Raw genomic sequence first — 8,657 nt, 5'->3', positions numbered from 1 at the left:
AGGCATGTCATTTTAGACACCCGTGGTTCCCTTCTGTGTCAGAAGCATCTTAGGTGTGTCTGGTTAAGATCTCAAACCACCTTCAAATTGGCTTATTTATAAATTTTCCATTAATTTCAGCCTTTGGGTGAGACAGATATCTAAAAACGGAGTTAAAACAAAACCGGACACCAACTCATGTTAACTATTTTTTATTGATATGATGACAAAATAAATTCCTGTAGATAAACAACGGATATGGAGAAGGGGCAAGGGTGTTTTGAGAGTTTTGTTCTTTCACATCCTGTCTGGAGTTTGACTTATTTTGTGTTTGGTACTGGGGTCAGACCCAGGGCCTCCTGATGCTAAGTAAGCACCAACACCGAGGCAATCTATTAACCCTCAGTAGCCTGAAGCCATGGCCTTGTCTGTAATCCAGCTACTTTGAAGTGGAGGCCGAATCGTCAGCCTAAGGCGTCCCGGCAAAACTGTTTATCTTACATATACAAAAATGAGGGCTGGTGAGATGGCTCAGTAGCCAGCCGGCGTGAGTCTGAGCCTCTCGGCCTATAGCTGATGAGACCCGGGTCAGTGCGAAACCGTGCGCACGTGCAAGTTTTCCAGTCCGGTTTCCGCCAACGTACTGAGGCGGACGGGAGGAACGTGGGGCGTGCGCAGTCAGAGAGCCCACCCTTACTCCATTGCGTCACGTGATAACGGTCGCTCGGAAAAACCGCCACTGGGAAAAAAAACAAAACAAAACATATGCGTCTCATCAGGTGATACAGGTCTACCAATAGGGACAATGAGACAAGAAACAACAACAAAAAAGTCCCTGTCACATGACAGAAGCGGGGCCAGCCATTCTCATGTGACTCAGCAAACCCACCAGAAGAGGCCAGGCATTGACGTCACGCAACCAGGCGCAGCCCCGGTGCCAACGTCACGTGATGAGGCCCCGCCCCTCAATCACATTCCATCCCACCGCCCACTGGGGGCTGGGCCTAGGTCGGTCGCCCACGTGATGCGGGGGCGGAGCCCTGACAGTCACGTGGCCTCGCACCTCCCCGGCGCGCGCCCGCCCGCCGCTCGCCCCCGGCTCCTCCTCCTCTTCTCGCCATTGCAGTTGGGACTGGAGCAGCCCCGGCGAAAACCGCGTGGCCTTTTTTTTTTTTTTTTTGAGGGGGCTGTGAAGACTGGTGAGCAAGAGGGCGGCGGCGGCTGAGGTCGAGGGACCGGAACGCTGACAAGGTAAGCGGCAATGTGGCGTCTCCCGCCTCCGCCCCTCCCCCCCGTTCGTTCTCCCACTTGTCAGCGCAGGCTGGTTGACGGGACACTAGTGACAGGGCAGTTGCCATCCTGCCGAGCCTCTCCTCTGCTCGGATCTTCTTCCCCTCTGCGTCTCGCTCCTTCCTCCTCCTTCGGCCTTGCTCCCGCGCTTGGCCGTTACTCTCCCTCATTGTGCCGAGGAAACAAAATGGCGGCGGGAGTGCCCCTGTGCGCGCGCATCCGTGCTCCCCCTTCGTGGCCCCCTCGGCCAGGGCCTGGGCGCCGCTCTCTGGGGGTGCGCAAGCACTGTGATATCCCCCGCTTCCCGGGCCGCTTACTTTGTCCTAGGCCGAGCTTTTGTCTGTTGCTTCGACCCTGCGCACGCGCGCACGTGTTGGAGCACACACCCCCTCACATCCCGGGCATCCCGGCGGGCGCGGAAGGGTCGATCCCCCTCCTTTACCCCGCGTTCTCTCTTTGTTAAGCTTACATCTCTGGCTTCCAGGAGCCTGCCAGGTCATCCCAGTTCCCAAGGCGGGAAACATATCTTCTTTGTCCTGAGCACGGTCCTCTCCTTAGACATCGTTGAGGGAAGCATTTATGGATTCATCGGGTCCTTAAAGCCTAGGTCTGTAGGTTTCCTCCAGTTGGAGACCCAAACTTAAGACTGAGTTTCCCCTTCTTTGAGACCAGGTGGTTTCCATTGATCATGTTTCCCAGGTTGTTTAGGCTCTGCCTCCAGTCCTCAAAACGGTGATGTGGTGTTGCTGATCTGCAAGATTAGCATGTTTGAAGGCTTTCGAACGTGCGTGCTTTAGATTTTCTTTATTAAAGTAGTTGAATGATGGGAATTCACCTTAGGTTATTCCACAATTCAGATAAACTATTTGGAGTGTATAATGGTCTGTTTGATTCCCCCGTTATGTACCCCAACTGGGGAAGAGTAAGCCATCTCTTAGTAAAATTGCTGGTAAGTTGCTACTTTAGGATACATGGTGGATCAGCAAGGAGGCCTCAGTTTCTGTGATATGCTTCTCTGTTGGGATTTGAGTATTCTGAATGTGTCTTTTTGGTTCAAAATTCTGTTCCATTTGAAATGTTCAGAATGATGATGTGTCCACAGGAAAAGGACAGGTGCTATTCAAAGTTAGGGTTCATGTTTAGGACCTCAGGTTTTTGTGGTGGAGACCCATTGTGGGTTGACACTGTTGTTTGAGTGTGGTCTTCTGCCTGGGGTAGCTACTGCAATTATCCAGCCTGTGGACGACGTGCGGTGGGCGAGAGCCTCCTTCACAGCCGCAAAGGAGAATGGGCATTGGCAGGTGCTGCCGCTCTTGTCCGGTAGAGCTGAGGTCTTTGCCCTTTAGCTTGCTTTGTGGGTAGCTCCTGGTCACTGGGGTTTGTGAATGCACTCTGCAGCCCCTGGGTATTGGCTGGAAATCTGCAATCCAGATTGGAGGCTGCTGATTGGTGCGAGACCAGCCTTTGCAGCACTGGGCGCTCCATCGCTCTATATCTGCTGCGAGTTTGGACCAGTCTGGGGATCCCTTCCTTATGGAGCTGAAAAGTGCCTGATTGTTTTCGGCTTTTCTGATGGATACCTGTAAGCAAAAGTTCCTTTGGCTCCTTTTAGTACTGTTTTTCTCGACTCATGTCATTGTGAATAAACTGTGCTTTACTTATTTCGTTCAAATTCTTCTGGTCTCAAAGTCCTACAAGAGTACTTATAAGACTTTTTTCCGACCCCCTTCCCTTTTCATTTCTTTTTCCGATGCAGGGTTTCTCTGTGTATCCCTTGGCTGTCCAAGGAACTTGCCCTGTAGACCAGGCTGGTCTTGAATCAGAGATCACCTGTCTCTTCCTCCTGAAAGCTGGGGTTTAAGGCATGTGCCACTGCTGCCTATTCTTTTCTTTTTTTCTTTTTTTCTTTTGGTTTTTCGAGACAGGGTTTCTTTGTAGCTTTGGAGCCTGTCCTGGAACTCCCTTTGTAGACCAGGCTGGACTCGAACTCACAGAGATCTGCCTGCCTCTGCCTCCCGAGTGCTGGGATTAAAGGCGTGCACCACCACTGCCTGGCTATTCTTTCATTTTTTGAAGTATTGTCTCACTGTGTATCCCAGGCCGGGCTTGAACTTGGAATCCTTCTGCCTCAACCTTCTGAGGGCTGGGATTATATCTGTGTGCCACCACACTAGACTTCCCGACCCCCCACAGGATTTTGCTCTATGGAGAAGGCATCTAGTTATGGTCAGGATCTGTTGTGGGAGTAAGGTGTAGATGTGAGTTAGACGAGTCTTTCTTTGGACAAGGCCCCACTGTGTGACCTCTTAACCCTTGGAGATCTGCCTTTCTCTGCTTCTTGAGTGCAGGGATCAACGGTTTGTGACACATCTGACCAGAAGTTCTTCTCTGGGCTCAGATAGCTTTCCTGGGCTTTCTCCCCATGTAGATGGAGTCTCACACTGAAGTCCAGACTGGTTGCAAAGTGCGTTAACCTGAGTGCTGGGATTGCAGGCTGTGCCGAATGTCCTTTTTCAGTTCCTTGTTACTTTTCTTGTTCCGGGGGAGTGATTCTTATTCTCAAGAAATGTAGATTTCTCTTTCTTTCTCTTGCCTGTGCTGCTACTTTTTTTTTTAAATATTTATTTATTATGTATACGGTATTCTGTCTGTGTGTATGCCTGCAGGTCAGAAGAGGGCACCAGACTCCATTACAGATGGTTGTGAGCCACCATGTGGTTGCTGGGAACTGAACTCAGGACCTTTGGAAGAGCAGGCAATGCTCTTAACCTCTGAGCCATCTCTCCAGCCCCTTTTTTGTTTTTTTTGAGACAAGGTTTCTCTGTGGAGCCCTGGTTGTCCTGGAATTTACTCTGTAGAGCAGGTTGGCCTGGAACTACAGAGATTCACCTGCCTCTGCCTCCCTAGTGCTGGGGTTAAAGGTGTGCCACCACAGCCCAACTAACACACTGCTGCTACTTTTTTATTATAAGCTGCATATTTATTTGCTTAGAGTCAGGATCTGCTACATATTGTCAGTTCTTTGACTTGAGCTATTCTGTATCAATATGTGTGGCCCATGAACTTGTAACACCCCCACCCCCTACCCCCTCCTTTTCCTATGTAGTCATGTGTTAGCCAGCTTAGCCTAGCTTCAGCTCCTGGTTTAGACTTTACAGTGGTGGGGCTTTACAGTGCAGGTGATTGAGTGTTGTTTTTAACAAAATCTCAATTGCTCAATTTTACCAATAAAGACTAGGGAGAAAGACGCTGGAATGAAGAGCCTGCTAGCTCAAGAGAGGCAGAGAAAGCACCCGACTCTCCTCAACCAGTGTCCCAGAAGCCCCTTTCTTCTCCCATGCATTCTTAAACCAAACTCCTCAAACTGAATGCCCTTCCCTTCTATTTCGTGTGTGTCCCCCATCCATCATCCTGACTCAATCTTACTCTATGGTTTTTCCTTAATAATCCGGTTTACTCCCTATCAACTGGTTGCTTGCTCTACCTCTTGACCTATGGTTGACTTTATTTAATCCTCTTCACAATATTCAAGCAGAAAGCACTTGGATTAAAGGAGTGTGATAAGGCTGAGCCACACCACAGCAGAAACAGTTTTTTCCAGTAGATAATGCAGTCTCAGGGTTCACACTATGATCAAATATCGTGCAACATTTCACCCTTTTGGTCTATATAAAAAGGAAAGGTTTGAACTCTAACACAGTAAAACTATTTACAATGTCTAGCGTGGTTATATTTGACAGTTTTAGGGTTTTTTTTTAAATTTTGATGTTCTGTAAAACGTTCATGTCAGTCTCATGAACTCAGCAATTTGAATATCCTGAGCAGTTTGTAGTCCAAAGCTGATCTTTGGGCAGTGGTTGTCAATTTAGTGGCAATCCTGGCTCGATAGAGCACAACAGTCAATCCAAAGGTGTCCATTGATTGCACAGAACCTGGCAGCATAAGAGGCATGGAGCAGGTTTGCCTAGTGGTTAGCATTACCACACTCAAGGTAGATTTGTCATTGCAGGGCATATCATCTTGGGTACCTCAAAGGTCACTGTTAGGCCGGGCGGTGGTGGCGCACGCCTTTAATTCCAGCAGTTGGGAGGCAGAGGCAGGTGGATCTTTGTGAGTTCGAGATCAGCCTGGTCTACAAGAGCTAGTTCCAGGCCAGGCTCCAAAGCTACAGAGAAACCCTGTCTCAAAAAATAAAAAAAAAAATTAATATCCTATAGTCTTACTAAACGTGATGCCAATTTGTCCACTATTTCATTATTTTCAGATGTTTTATTTGTCTTGCCTGTATGAGCTACATAAAATTTGCTGTCTTTGCTCAGTTTTGCCATATCCATTCATGCCTCCCATGACCAGATATATTTGCCATTTATCTGCCATTTAGTGGTTTTCCATTTTGATGTTCATATAACTGACTATACCATTATACATGGCACCATAAATTGGAACAAGTAGATATTTTCCTTTTGCTTTCCTAGTTGTTTGTCTTATAGCCAATAGTGCCGTGCTAATTTTTGTGGATCCTTTCTCAATATTGGCCATTCTATTCCTCTGTCTGACTGTGCTTTTCAGTTTTGGTTCAATCAGTGGTTGATGAACTATCAGTAAACCGTGGGTTAGCATTGATCCCCACAGTTCAGTAGGTGCCTCTCTTGAGGGGAGGGGTGAGAAGTTTAGGGTTGAGGATTATGGGCAACTGAGCTATTTCCTCAGGGTGGGAAGGCACAGACCCCTTTGCTTACCACATCTTGGTCACGAAGAAATTCAGATAGGTACCAGTTTCACTATAACACCTTTCTTTCCGTGGCTAAGCCTGTGAAAGACTCTGCCTTCGAATAGATTCAATCCATCATTGTAAGGGGAGCTCTTATGACCATAGGGTGGTTGGCAATGACTGAGTGAATATAGCTTTCTCCATGTCTAATAAAATGTTCACATTTGTTTTTCTTTTTTACTTCTTTTTTCTTTTTTTGGAGGGGGGGCGGGCATCGAGATAGGGCTTCTCTGTGTAACCATCCTGGCTGCTGACTGTCCTGGAACTCAATTTGTAGACCAGGCTGGCCTAACTCAACTGAGATCTGCCTACCTCTGCCACCCAAGTGGTGGGATTAAAGGCTTACGTCACCACTGCCCAGGTCAGATTTGATTTTTCAAAGAGAGAATATTTATTCTCCATATATGAAAAGTGTTTACAATAGAAGCCAACAGCAAACGTTGGTGGATTCCTTTTTGCTTTATGAAGAGTCTCAGTTTCCAATTCACCAATAAACATATCCAGAATTAGGTATTCTCTGATTCAGTATTGGTCAGGGTTGCATATCTGGAGAAGAGCTTACCGGCAGTCACAAAAGCTGCTCTTTGTTCCTGTCCCCATTGGAAATTAGCTGCCTTTCTAGAAACCCTGGAGAGGGTTTTTATAATAATCTGTAAGTATGGTATGTGATTTCTCTAGTGTGTAAATACCCGAATTAGGAGCTGTATCTGAGTTTTGTCCCTGGATGGTGGCATTAAAAGCGTGTGCTACCACCACCTTATTCACTGTAAACTCTAGAATATAGAGAACAATTAATTTATAGAGATCCACCTGTGTCTGCTGGGATTGAAGGGCTACCAAAGCCCTTCCCCAATATTTTATCTTAGTTCCAAATCACTCCAGGCTTAGAGATTTAGAAAACAAGTTTGAACTATAGTAATCCTTTGAATTTACTTAAAACATCTTAAATCTCTTAACTGTGTTTTTAATACCAAACAACAAAAATATCCATTAAGAAGAAAACTCCAAAGTTGATTTCCAGATGATGTGGGCCACGTGGCAATATACAGTCTAACATCCTAGAATGGATTTAAAGACGGTTTAAGGACCCCGCGGTGGTGGTGGCACTTTTCTTTAATCCCAGCATTTGGGAGGCAGAAGCAGGTGGATTTCTGTGCCTTCGAGGCCAGCCTGATCTGTAGAGCTAGTTTTAAGACAGCTAGCGCTGTTACACAGAGAAACCCTGTCTCTAAAAACACACAAAAAAAGGTTTTAGATAACCCATTTTTTGTTTCAAGTCAGTAAGGCAAGTATGCGTTTGTAAATTATTGTTTGAAAATATTAATTTTTCTTTTTTCTTTTTGTTTTTGGTTTTTCTTTTATATATATATATATTTACTTATTATGTATACAATATTCTGTCTGTGTGTATGCCTGCTGGCCAGAAGAGGGCACCAGGCCCCATTACAGATGGTTGTGAGCCAACATGTGGTTGCTGGGAATTGAACTCAGGACCTTTGGAAGAGCAGGCAATGCTCTTAACCTCTGAGCCATCTCTCCAGCCCCATTGTTTTTGGTTTTTCAAGACAGGGTTTCTCTGTAGCTTTGGAGCCTGTCTTGTAACTAGCTCTTCTAGACCAGGCTGGCCTCGAACTCAAAGAGATCTGCCCGGCTCTGCTTCCCGAGTGCTAGGATTAAAGGTGTGCGCCACCACCGCCCGGCTTAATTTTTATTTTTTATATTTGATCAAATGAAAGGTATTTGTTAGTCTTTATAAGTTAGTTCAGGTGGCCAGGCTGTCTGAACTATCACCTCTCCTTGTTCAAATCTAATCTTGATCAATATTGATGGTATTCACAGCTTTTCTTCTGTGGAAACAAAGGCAAAACTTCTTCCCCAACATAGCACATATCCTGGTTTCCATTCTGAGGTCAACACATCTTTAAAATATACAGACTGATTTAATTTAGTTTTTTTTCTATTATCCATTGTCTCTGAAGCTGTTGTTCATTTCATTTGAAAAAAATTAAAGTTATTAAAGCACTGTGTAACCATTTGGAATGATGAGAACATTGTATAGATGGAGAATGGTGATGGTGTCTCAACTAGTATTAAAGTCCTTAATACCCCTGAATTATACAATTAAGTTGTTAAAATGGTTAGCTTATATGTTATACATGTTTGTCATATAAAACAATGTGTTGTTTTCAACAAAATCTCAATCATTGAGTTTTACCAATAAGAGCCTGCTAGCTCAGAGAGGCAGAGAAGTACCTGGCTGACTTTCCTCCTCAGCTGATGCCACTGGAAAGAAAAGCCTTTTCTCCTACACCTTCTTAAACCAATTTCCACAAACTGAATGTCCTTCTCTTCAACTTCTGTACGTCTCTATCCATTCTCCTGATTCAATCTTACTCTGTTTTTTGTTGTTGTTGTTGTTTTCAAGACAGGGTGTTTCTGTAGCTTTGGAGCCTGTCCTGGAACTCACTGAGTAGACCAGGCTGGCCTTGAACTCTCAGAGATAGCCAGCTTCTGCCTCCCAAGTGCTGGGACTAAAGGCTGTTTTTTTTCTTAATCTGCTTACTTCATGTCAAATGGTTGCTTTGTGTGCCTCTTGACATATGGTTGGCTTTATTAA

The 8,657-nt window shown here is 45.6% G+C and overlaps 1 protein-coding gene across 9 annotated transcripts in view; it reads left to right on the top strand.

The window, feature by feature from the left end:
- Window positions 1–1,024: 1,024 nt before the first annotated feature.
- The window catches only part of Ilf3 (interleukin enhancer binding factor 3), a 41,834-nt gene continuing 34,201 nt past the window's right edge, over window positions 1,025–8,657 (top strand). For 5 of the 9 annotated variants that reach the window (XM_075966635.1, XM_075966632.1, XM_075966631.1 and 2 more), the window contains exon 1: window positions 1,025–1,230. The gene's annotated coding sequence lies outside the window, so the exon portion shown is untranslated. The remainder of the gene's footprint in view (window positions 1,231–8,657) is intronic. The other 4 variants (XM_075966630.1, XM_075966637.1, XM_075966633.1 and 1 more) reach the window with 3 other exon arrangements.

The sequence above is a fragment of the Microtus pennsylvanicus genome, chromosome 3 (assembly GCF_037038515.1).
Source record: "Microtus pennsylvanicus isolate mMicPen1 chromosome 3, mMicPen1.hap1, whole genome shotgun sequence".
In the NCBI taxonomy this organism is placed as follows: Eukaryota; Metazoa; Chordata; class Mammalia; order Rodentia; family Cricetidae; genus Microtus; species Microtus pennsylvanicus.
This window is presented reverse-complemented; position numbering and strand designations above follow the sequence as displayed.